Genomic DNA, 12991 nt, shown 5'->3' with positions numbered 1-12991 from the left:
ATGGAGCGGGGAGAGAGAGGGCCCAGTAGCAACCGGTAAAGAGGCGGGGCCAGGAGCTAAGAATCGACCCCTGCAACCACAAATAGGTGAGTACACACACACACACACACACACTGTACACTGTGTGCGTTAGGCCCATGTTGGAGTATGCAGCACCAGTTTGGAACCCACACCTAGCCAAGCACGTAAAGAAACTAAAGAAAGTGCAAAGGTTTGCAACAAGACTAGTCCCGGAGCTAAGAGGTATGTCCTACGAGTTGAGGTTAAGGGAAGTCGACCTGACGACACTGGAAGACAGGAGAGATAGGGGGTTAGTAAGTAAAATATTGAGAAGAATCGACAAGGTGAACAGAGACAGAATGTTCCAGAGATGGGACACAGCAACAAGGGGTCACAGTTGGAAGTTGAAGACTCAGATGAATCATAGGGATGTTAGGAAGTATTTCCTCAGTCACAGAGTAGTCAGGAAGTGGAATAGTTTGAGAAGCGATATACTGGAGGCAGGATCCATACATAGCTTTAAGAAGAGATGTGATAAAGCTCATGGAGCAGGAAGAGTGACCCAGTAGAGACCAGTGAAGAGGTGGGGCCAGGAGGTGTGACTCGACCCCTGCAACCACAACTAGGTGAGTACGCTATTCAAGAAGAAAAGGTGTCAGAATGATAGTGTAACACGTGGGATTCCGCAAGGTTTAGTATTAGGACCCCTACTGATTCTGGTATATGTGAAGGACATTCCAAAAGAGATAGACGTAGTCCCCGTTGGAAAACGATGTAAAATTAATGAAAATAAAAACTAACGAGGACAAGGAAATGCAACAAGTAAACCCGGACAAACTGCAAAATGGATCCAATCAGTTACTACTACAACCCAAGCATATGCAAGGTTGTGATTATATTTAAGGGGAAGCGCTAAACCCATCGGGGTTACACATTGCCTGAAAGAATGGAAAGAAATTATGCACATGTGTCTAATTTATCAACGTGTCGGTTCTCTGAACCATTCATCTACAATCCTGTCAGACACTGCAACTTCTTGGGATCTTAATACTTGGGAATTCTTCACTTGCCTAACCCTTGGGCACGACCTACTTCCACATTGGACAAATGTGACACCACCTACGACTGCTGCACCTCTCCTGCCTACGGTATATAAGCTACTTCTCCGCAGATATGCTGTAGTCTATTCAAGATTGATGGACTGACCACATTGACTCAAGGTTGAGGGACTGATTACCTCATTCTCCTCCTGTTCTTCACGTTTCTCCTTTGTTTTGACTGATGAAGCCACTGTGTAGCGAAACGTTTCCTCAAAGATACTCAAGAGTTGCACATGTGTCTAATTTATCAAGCAAAAAATAGGTGAGCACATGCACACACAGGCTGCAGGTCTGGTCTGACAAGTGACTAAAGTTTAATCCCAACAAGTGCAAAGTCATGAAGTTTGGGGAATGGCAAAGACTGCAGACGGAGTACAGGCTCGGAAGGCAAAAGCTGCAAATCTCACTTATTGAGGACCTTGGGGTGAGTATTGTACCGAGCATATCACCTGAGGTGCACATCAATCATATGAGTGCTGCAGTAAATGCACATCTGGCATCTAAGTAAGGAGTCCTTCACGACATTGTATACAGTTTACGTCAGGCCCATGTAAGAGTATAAAGTATCAGTATGGAACCCACACCTGTTCAAGCATGTCCAAAGAAGTTGGGAAAGTACAGAACTTTAAAATACGAGCGCTGTAAGACCCTTATGGCTTAGTGCTTAGTTTTGATTATAATTACAAGAAGAGTCCTGGAGCTAACTGGTATGTCCTATGAGAAGTTATTGGGAAACTCAACCACATGACACTGGAGGATAGAAGGACTTTGGGTAATATGATAACAGCATGCAGAATACTTAGGTTGGTAGACAGCAACCACCCAGGGAAGTACTACCGTCCTGCCAGATGACTGTGAAACAGAAACCTGTAACTGTTTTGCATGATAGTAGGATTGCTGGTGTCTTTTTCTGTCTCATAAACATGCTAGATAACAGGGATATCTTGCTACTCCTACTTACACTTTGGTCACACTTCACAGACACGCACATGCATATATACATATATACATACATCTAGGTTTTCTCCTTTTTCTAAATAGCTCTTGTTCTTCTTTATTTCTTCTATTGTCCATGGGGAAGTGGAAAAGAATCTTTCCTCCGTAAGCCATGCTTGTCATATGAGGCAACTAAAATGCCGGGAGCGATGGGCTAGTAACCCCTTCTGTAGACATTTACTAAAAAAGAGAAGAAGAAAAACTTTATAAAACTGGGATGCTTGAATGTGCGTGGATGACAAGAAACAGATGATTGCTGATGTTATGAATGAAAAGAAGTTGGATGTCCTGGCCCTAAGCAAAACAGAGCTGAAGGGGGTAGGGGAGTTTCGGTGGGGGGAAATAAATGGGATTAAATCTGGAGTATCTGAGAGAGTTAGAGCTAAGGGGTAGCAGTAATGTTGAAGGATCAGTTATGGAAGGAGAAAAGAGAATATGAATGTGTAAATTCAAGGAATATGTGGATTAAAGTAAAGGTTGGATGCGAAAAGTGGGTCATAATAAGCGTGTATGCACCTGGAGAAGAGAGGAATGTAGAGGAGAGAGAGAGATTTTGGGAGATGTTAAGTGAATGTATAGGAGCCTTTGAACCAATTGAGAGAGTAATTGTGGTAGGGGACATGAATGCTAAGGTAGGAGAAACTTTTAGAGAGGGTGTGGTAGGTAAGTTTAGGATGCCAGGTGTAAATGATAATGGGAGCCCTTTGATTGAACTTTGTATAGAAAGGGGTTTAGTTATAGGTAATACATATTTTAAGAAAATGAGATTAAATAAGTATACAAGATATGATGTAGGGCGAAATGACAGTAGTTTGTTGGATTGTGTATTGGTAGATAAAAGACTGTTGAGTCGACTTCAGGATGTACATGTTTATAGAGGGGCCACAGATATATCAGATCACTTTTTAGTTGTAGATACACTGAGAGTAAAAGGTAGATGGGATACAAGGAGAATAGAAGCATCAGGGAAGAGAGAGGTGAAGGTTTATAAACTAAAAGAGGAGGCAGTTAGGGTAAGATATAAACAGCTATTGGAGGATAGATGGGCTAATGAGAGCGTAGGCAATGGGGTCAAAGAGGTATGGGGTAGGTTTAAAAATGTAGTGTTAGAGTGTTCAGCAGAAGTTTGTGGTTACAGGAAAGTGGGTGGGGAAGGGAAGAGGAGCGATTGGTGGAATGATGATGTAAAGAGAGTAGTAAGGGAGAGAAAGTTAGCATTTGAGAAGTTTTTACAAAGTAGAAGTGATGCAAGGATGGAAGAGTATATGGAGAAAAAGAGAGAGGTTAAGAGAGTGGTGAAGCAATGTAAAAAGAGAGCAAATGAGAGAGTGGGTGAGATGTTATCAACAAATTTTTTTGAAAATAAGAAAAAGTTTTGGAGTGAGATTAACAAGTTAAGGAAGCCTAGAGAACAAATGGATTTGTCAGTTAAAAATAGGAGAGGAGAGTTATTAAATGGAGAGTTAAAGCTATTGGGAAGATGGAGGGAATATTTTGAGGAATTGTTAAATGTTGAAGAAGATAGGGAAGCTGTGATTTTGTGTATAGGGCAAGGAGGAATAACATCTTGTAGGAGTGAGGAAGAGCCAGTTGTGAGTGTGGGGGAAGTTCGTGAAGCAGTAGGTAAAATGAAAGGGGGTAAGGCAGCCGGGATTGATGGGATAAAGATAGATGTGTTAAAAGCAGGTGGGGATATAGTTTTGGAGTGGTTGGTGCAATTATTTAATAAATGTATGGAAGAGGGTAAGGTACCAAGGGATTGGCAGAGAGCAAGCATAGTTCCTTTGTATAAAGGCAAAGGGGACAAAAGAGAGTGCAAAAATTATAGGGGGATAAGTCTGTTGAGTATACCTGGTAAAGTGTATGGTAGAGTTATTATTGAAAGAATTAAGAATAAGACGGAGAATAGGATAGATGAACAAGGAGGCTTTAGGAAAGGTAGGGGGTGTGTGGACCAAGTGTTTACAGTGAAACATATAAGTGAACAGTATTTAGATAAGGCTAAAGAGGTTTTTGTGGCATTTATGGATTTGGAAAAGGCGTATGAAAGGGTGGATAGGTGGGCAATGTGGCAGATGTTGCAGGTATATGGTGTAGGAGGTAGGTTACTGAAAGCAGTGAAGAGTTTTTATGAGGATAGTGAGGCTCAAGTTAAGAGTATGTAGGAAAGAGGGAGATTATTTCCCAGTAAAAGTAGGCCTTAGACAAGGATGTGTGATGTCACCGTGGTTGTTTAATATATTTATAGATGGGGTTGTGAGAGAAGTAAGTGCGAGGGTCTTGGCAAGAGGCGTAGAGTTAAAAGATAAAGAATCACACATAAGTGGGAGTTGTCACAGTTACTTTTTGCTGATGACACTGTGCTCTTGGGAGATTCTGAAGAGAAGTTGCAGAGGTTGGTGGATGAATTTGGTAGGGTATGCAAAAGAAGAAAATTAAAAGTGAATACAGGAAAGAGTAAGGTTATGAGGATAACAAAAAGATTAGGTGATGAAAGATTGGATATCAGATTGGAGGGAGAGAGTATGGAGGAGGTGAATGTATTCAGATATTTGGGAGTGGACGTGTCAGCGGATGGGTCTGTGAAAGATGAGGTGAATCATAGAATTGATGAGGGGAAAAGGGTGAGCAGTGCACTCAGGAGTCTGTGGAGACAAAGAACTTTGTCCTTGGAGGCAAAGAGGGGAATGTATGAGAGTATAGTTTTACCAACGCTCTTATGTGGGTGTGAAGCATGGGTGATGAATGTTGCAGCGAGGAGAAGGCTGGAGGCAGTGGAGATGTCATGTCTGAGGGCAATGTGTGGTGTGAATATAATGCAGAGAATTCGTAGTTTGGAAGTTAGGAGGAGGTGCGGGATTACCAAAACTGTTGTCCAGAGGGCTGAGGAAGGGTTGCTGAGGTAGTTCGGACATGTAGAGAGAATGGAGCGAAACAGAATGACTTCAAGAGTGTATCAGTCTGTAGTGGAAGGAAGGCGAGGTAGGGGTCGGCCTAGGAAAGGTTGGAGGGAGGGGGTAAAGGAGGTTTTGTGTGCGAGGGGCTTGTACTTCCAGCGGGCATGCGTGAGCGTGTTTGATAGGAATGGAGACAAATAGTTTTTAATACTTGACGTGCTGTTGGAGTGTGATGAAAGTAACATTTATGAAGGGATTCAGGGAAACCGGCAGGCCGGACTTGAGTCCTGGAGATGGGAAGTACAGTGCCTGCACTCTGAAGGAGGGGTATTAATGTTGCTGTTTAAAAATTGTAGTGTAAAGCACCCTTCTGGCAAGACAGTGATGGAGTGAATGATGGTGAAAGTTTTTCTTTTTCAGGCCACCCTGCCTTGGTGGGAATCGGCCAGTGTGTTAATAAAAAAAAAAAAATTATAGGGTAAAAAGGGACAGATTGTTAGAGAGATGAAACACGGGGACACAACTGGAAGTTAACTCAGATGAGTCATAGGGATGTTAAGAAGTATTTCTTCAGCCTTAGAGTTAATAGGAAATGGACAATCTGGAGAGTATAGTGGAGGCAGGATCCATGCTTAGCTTTAAGATGAGGTACAATAAGGTTCTTGGAGCAGTGAGTGTGGACCTAGTAGCGATCAGCGAAGAGGTGGGGTCAGGAGCTGTTAATCGACCCCTGAAACAACAAAGGCGAGTACACATGCACAAATGCGTACACGCTCACCTACTAGAAATGTTGACATGATTAACTTGAGTAATCAACTGCCATTGTTGCTGTAGTTATATTTAGATATTCAAAATGAAGAGTGTGCTCATGATTACAGGGGTTTCTAGCAACTGTGACACCTTTACCTGAGCAGGTGTGCATGTGGACTTCAACTAAATTTAGTGTGATCGTAATCATCATCATGCTGAATTTTTGGTTATAGCAAGGGAATATAATGGTAATACACGTAATCAGATTTCATCCGCATAATAGGGGTAGGGGTCGGCCTAGGAAGGGTTGGAGGGAGGGGGTAAAGGAGGTTTTGTGTGCGAGGGGCTTGGACTTCCAGCAGGCATGCGTGAGCGTGTTTGATAGGAGTGAATGGAGACAAATGGTTTTTAATACTTGACGTGCTGTTGGAGTGTGAGCAAAGTAACATTTATGAAGGGATTCAGGGAAACCGGCAGGCCGGACTTGAGTCCTGGAGATGGGAAGTACAGTGCCTGCACTCTGAAGGAGGGGTGTTAATGTTGCAGTTTAAAAACTGTAGTGTAAAGCACCCTTCTGGCAAGACAGTGATGGAGTGAATGATGGTGAAAGTTTTTCTTTTTCGGGCCACCCTGCCTTGGTGGGAATCGGCCAGTGTGATAATAAAAAAATAAATAGGAGTATATCTCATTCCTTGGATCAAGAGCCCTTCAACATCAAAGGACCTCATCCTCCTTGAAGGGAATCATTCTCATAGCACAGTAGCTATAATTAGTACAAATTTGATAGAAAAAAACAGTATTCCTCATACCAACGATATATATACAATAAACTGTTTTTAATAAAATCTTGCAGAAAAAGTAACACAAAAGTAATTTTTTTTTTTTCCAATGATGTTTTCCAGTCTTGGAATTCTGGTGACCATTCATGCTTGCTTGGCTCACAACTTCTCAACTGTGAGCTGAACAAGGTCAAACCCTGCATGTTAGAAAAGATTTTGAATTTTTAACCTGGAGGTTAGCGATCCAGAATAACCCAATAGCCTGTGTCATCTGGGACTGTCAGTCTTACTGCATTTGGGATCCTTGAATTTTCTTCCACAGGATGCGACTCATAACATTGGACTAACAACCAGGTACCTACTTACCGTTTGGTAAATGGGCAGCAGGAATCATGCCCAACATTTCATGCTAGTGATTCTCAGTCCATGTGTGAGCTAAGGAAGCTACCATCTGAGCCACAAGCACCTGCAGGATACATAGGCAAATCTCCTAACAAGCTGCTGGTTACCAAGCATTCAACAAATACAGTACTGAAGAGGTAGTCAATTTATGTGAGCCCCTTCCCAAGGGATCTTTTATTTTATTCAGGGAGACGTGTTAAATCTGTATGGGGGTCACAGCACCTGGGCAATGGGAGGCATTCAGGTTCAAACCAACTTACTGTCCTATTCTCTGGATCGAGAGCCCCTAACCAGTCTCAAGGCATTTTTTCCTGGGGAAGGACCTAAATTGGACCCTAATGGGAATAAGTCATACTGACTTTCTTGAGTTAACGTAGGAAACTAACCTTGGGTTAATGATCCAAATACGTCTTTAGTGCTCAAAGCTTGACCTAAAGCCAGAAATCATTGCCGATTGCCTGACCAAGCAGACTTTCTACTAATGACTTGCAGGCATACATATTGTATTTAGGGAGAAACACAAAACTTGTATTATACAGCTTCTGGGAAATAGTAGGCAATCAGGTTTGATCCAAAGAAAGGTACAGGCTCAATCCCGAGGGAACAGGCCTACACAACCCTCACAACCTGGCTTTGTAAATGTATATTTTAGTAAACTGGCAAAGACACTGATCTGAAAAAATTATCAGTGAATTTCATGAGCATTTATTAGTCATGGAAAAGTGTTTAACCCATAAAGGCCATAGTTTCTAGGGAAATAATTAGGTTTAATCTAAGAAAAGAAAGGGAAATCTTAGTCCCTTGGACAATATGCTCATTGATGGGATAAGAACACTTTGTCACCCCTTTTACCTTGAAGTGCATGCCAGTCCACATGTCAACAGTCTTGCCATATTTGTATTGGTCTGGAACAGGGCTGCAGGGAGGGTGACCCCCAGAATTGACTACAGGTAAACTACTATGGTGTGCACTGAATTTGTAAAAATATGGGAGTTTATATATAAAACAAATGATGTACTAAAAATATATATTTTTACTACATAGAGTACATTGAATTAACTTAAACATTCTTAAATTTGTACTTACTCTTACATTTGTGCTGAAAGTTAAAAAATATCTAGCATAAAAAAGGAAATGCTGTATTCTCTATTCCCCATTCAGTTGTATGGTAAAGTTTCCTTTACATCTAGATGCTAAAGGTAATTATATACTTTGAAAGCATAAAATGTTAAAGCTCTAATTCTAATTTACATATATTAAAAAAAGCCTAGCTTACATTTCTAATTCCTGAAGAGTCAACACGCACCAACTTTCTTGGCTTTATCCAACATGTAATATTGTCTGAAAGCAAAAGCATAATAAACAGTTGTCAAAGGTACAAGTGAACCCACATGGAGACAATGAAACAGAAGCTAAGAGTAGTGCTGTATGAGTAATCTCTTGATTTACTAGACTAATAGATGAAAGAGGGTGCCCATTAAAGCCAGTTGACCATTAAATTGTATTGGATTTAATGAACTTTGTTGGATCCAGAGTTGTCTGTAATAAGAGGATAATTCTGATTTGACAGATCATCTGTTATATATGACATCAGTTTACCTAGTGGATTGTAAAAATAATGGGCAATTTGGATTTAACAGACTTTATCCATTGTTTCTGTATGTTGATCACCCACAGATTTTGTTCATTAAATCTGAAATTTGTTAAAGATTTTACTGTATTTTTAGTAACAAGTGAGACTACCTTCAGCAAAGGATCATTATTATTATTTTATAGGGAAATTAACAGATTCTCAGTTATAGTGCCTTCAGTCTGCTGAAAAGAGCCTCAGTTGTACAGTACAGTGGACCCCCGGTTTACGATCAGCTCCCAATGCGACCAATTATGTAAGTGTATTTATGTAAGTGCGTTTGTATGTGTATGTTTGGGGGTCTGAAATGGACTAATCTAATTCACAATATTCCTTATGGGAACAAATTCGGTCAGTACTGGCACCTGAACATACTTCTGGAATGAAATAATATCGTAAACCGGGGGCCCACTGTATATTGAAATATACAACCCCTTCCCTCCCCACCTTCTATTTCATTTTTTCCTTGTGGGTTTGCTATCATAGTAACAAGTACAGTAATATTGTATAAAGCAAAATGTGAAAGATTGCTTTCATAACCATGATGTTTTTGAGTCTTGCTCTCTAAAAGTATTGAATAATATATTATAAATCAGTGTCATTCCTACATAACAAGTGTTTACAAATACTGTACAGTAAAACCTTATCTTTCCTGACAGTCAACACACAATGTACAGCTTATATTTATATTGCTTAAAAGAAATGTACTCTACCGCTTTACAATCACATGACAAAGTTGAAAAATATATTGTAAACTGGTTACACCAGGATGTTCCAACAGCAAATAAGGTAATAAATTTATTATATTTTCATAAATGCATTAAATTCTAATATTTATGCTCTTTAAAATTTTTATTAATTTTATGTACATTCTTCCAGTAACCAATTCAAGGTGTCATAAAACAAAATTTGTAATAGAGGGATAAGGAATTACAAAAAGTAGAGGTAGCATTTTTTGAGGTGGTCAAAATGTGTAAGATGACATCCTTAGCACGAGTCCATTAAATCAACCATACAGATAATACGCCTTATAGTAGTCACTCAGTGATGCTTAGCTTCAGAATGATATTGGCCTTTATACTTAAAAAGTATTTATATCAGGAAATAAAATAGTAATGAATAGTTTAAGTTTAATGGAAGGTGCTGGAATTCCATGAAAAATAAAATGGCTTGGAACCGATTCAAGAAGAGTGCCAACCCCAAAACTTACTGAAACTAAAGACAAAAAAAAAAAAAAAAAAAAAAGAAAAATTGAAGCAACTGTTGAAAAATCCATAATACAGTAGTGCAGTGGATCCCTCTATTCCTGTAATAACCTAGATAGGGACCATTGGAATGGTTTAGCAAAAAATATATTAAGTGAATCTGATTTTCCTAGACAACCATAACTTGAGATGGGGTCTGGTACAATATTCTGTATGTAATTCCTGATTTTTTCAGCCATGAAATTAATAAAATATGTGCCCACCAGAGGTATAGTGGTGATATGAGCTCGTAAAATGGTTAACACCAAAAGGGACAAAAATTTCAGTGTGTGATCAAATCTGTGAGAGAGAAGTGGTGTCATGTTACATACTATACCTTCTACAACTCCTTCCCATCACCAGAGATGGATTCATTGTTTAGCAGAGGGATAGTAGCATTATAGCCCCCATTTTACAAGGGCATAACACAAAAACTATGTATTATCAAAATATTGAGAGATGTATAACATCGTGTTTTAGTTAGTGTTGGATTGAAGGGTTGTGACTGCTTCTAGGCTGACTACTACTGGGTAGAAAGGTTGTGATGGGCATTTGAAAAATTGCTATGGCCTAAGGGTCATTGCAACCTTTCAACCAAACAATAGTTTGCAAGCCATCACATATGCTTCAACTCACAGTAACAAAACAGGACGTGATACTTCTCCCAATATATAGATAATTTTATGTAGGTTTTTGTCATAACTTTAAGTGTTATGCACTCATAAAATGGGGATGGGGGGAATAAAAACTACACTTTGCCTCTACTAAACAATGGACCCATCATTGAAGAGAGAGAGAAATCATGTAATATAACACTCCTCTCACACAGACACAATCCAATCCTCTCTCTCTCCCATGGTGATAAACCATTTATATTTACAGTATAAATATTAGTCCCATTTTCCTCACAGTTTATGAAGGGATTTATGATAACTGGTTAGCCAGACTTGAGTCCTGGAGGTAGAAAGTACAGCCAGTGCACTCTGAAGGAGAGGTGGGCATGTTTCAGTTTGGGGTGTCATCTGAGCTGTGGTGTAAGTGCCATTTGGGCAAGACAGTGATAGAATGAGTGACGGTGAAAGAATTTTCTTCTTTGTTGGGTCTGCCTCAGTGGAAGATGGCTGGAGTATTAAAAAAAAAAAAAAAAACGTGTTAACTGCTGATACAAAATTGAGTGGATTTAGTCCTATCTATGGAAACCTGTGAGATAAATAAATAAATATTGGGTTGGATGAGGAAGAGGTCAGTAATCAAGGATAGGATAAGCCACAGCCTGGAATTCAGTTAAGGGTGTGAGTTGGTCCTAGTGGGGGTGGTTTATTTTTGGTCATTATTCAAAATTACATCATGGAAATGGTCATTCAGCTGGGGATAGCTATATCTCTTCAAATATTACTACAGTATTACAATTTTGTTTACAGTTGAATCTAGTATTACAATATTTTTTCTAAAAATTTTCACAAAATGCACTTATATATTGTGTTGTCTGCATGTGTGAAGGGCTCAAGTGTGCTTGAGGTGTAGAATTTATAATTGTGATTTTGTAAAGATATGAATTCAGTGTAATATTTTTTCTATCTTTTTTCTATATTATTATTATTATAATAATCAAAAAGAAGTGCTAAGCCACAAGGGCTATACAGCTCTTTTTTCCATAAAATGCAATTATTTTATTTAGTCATTTTATGCATGTGTAGAAGGCTGTTATGTGGTAGAGATCAGTCAAGATTGTAGAAAAAAATAATTATGCTAATCTGTTTGGTGGTGTCTCGAGTGCATCATCCAGTATGTGTCAAGGAGAAAGGTAGGACAACTTAGCTCACACTGCACTCTGGCCCTCAACAACCCAAACTACTAGTTTCCCATATTATATTCTCAGGTGCCCCATACCCTCACTATAACAGTGAAATGGTAATCATATTAAAAAAAAAGTGGTATGTCAAATAAAATGAGAGGGAGGGAAGGAGGAAAGCAGTCCTGTTGCTTGTGTCATATTGTCAGATATGATGGGAGAGGATATGGTTGAATGGAAGTAAGAAGGAGGGAGACTCCTCTGAGCACTGGATGTATTTCATTAAGTTTAATTATTTTTATTATTACTATTATTATAATCAAAAAGAAGCGTTAAACCACAAGGGCTCGTTGAATTTAAATACAAAATATGACTCGGAAATCCATTACCTATTATAACGGATGTCTGCGGAAAAGTAGGTTCTGAGTTTCAAACATCTGAGTAACTAATGATTTTCAGAAACAGTCATAAGCTGAGACCAGACTGTACTGCCATGTCTTGTACTGTGGTAAAACACAAATCAATCCATATTTTTGATGAATCATAGCATAGTTTTTATTACTACAGTAACATATGTATCATATCCTTGAAATGTGTTTTTATAATTGTGCACTGTGTAAATGTTACGTACATATAGCAATGTTTTCTTCTACAATAAAACAAAACATGAAAAATTAATTTTTTATAAAAAAAATTATGACAATATACTCATAAAAATCACAGAACAGGTGGGTATGAGCCCATGGCAGGTAAGTTTTAAATTAGTGGCCTTAAAGTGGCAGATTAAATTTTCCTTTTTGCTCATTCTTTTAAGACTTATGGTGTATGTCAAGTTTTTTTCAGTTAATTTTTGGGTTGTATTTTAGATCGTAATAAAATAACAACAATAACTTTCATTCTACCACTTTGATTTCAAAGAAAAGCTTTCTAGCAAGTCACTGATTGTTTAAAATACTGGAACATGGTATAATGTCACAGTTCAACAGTGCTAAGAATACGCACATTTTCCCCCTATTTTGAATCACTCACTCTAGTCTATTTGTTCTCTTTAGCTACAGTCTACCCATCCCTTTCCTCCTCCCTACAGTAATCTTGCAATTTGAGATAAACTGTAAGCAATACAAATTTCTGCAAGTTATGAGGCATTATAAAATACTTCAGCAAAAAAAAAAAAAAAAAAAGTTCATTCAGCTTCTAAGATACTGGAATGCCCTGAAAGTACCCAGACAATGGAGTTCCAGATCGACTAAAACTTATCTGGTGGAATTTGGTATCCTATTAGTATAAATTGTTGTATAAAGCACTTAAACCCATGTGGTTCATTCAACACAAGGAGAGGCAGAAGCTCAATCCTCTGTCTGACATTATCAAGACGCACAACTTTTGCAGCAACTTTAACTT

Source organism: Cherax quadricarinatus, chromosome 33 (genome assembly GCF_038502225.1).
Source record: "Cherax quadricarinatus isolate ZL_2023a chromosome 33, ASM3850222v1, whole genome shotgun sequence".
Lineage (NCBI taxonomy): Eukaryota > Metazoa > Arthropoda > Malacostraca > Decapoda > Parastacidae > Cherax > Cherax quadricarinatus.
The sequence above is the reverse complement of the archived record's forward strand: the minus strand, read 5'-3'. Positions refer to the sequence as shown.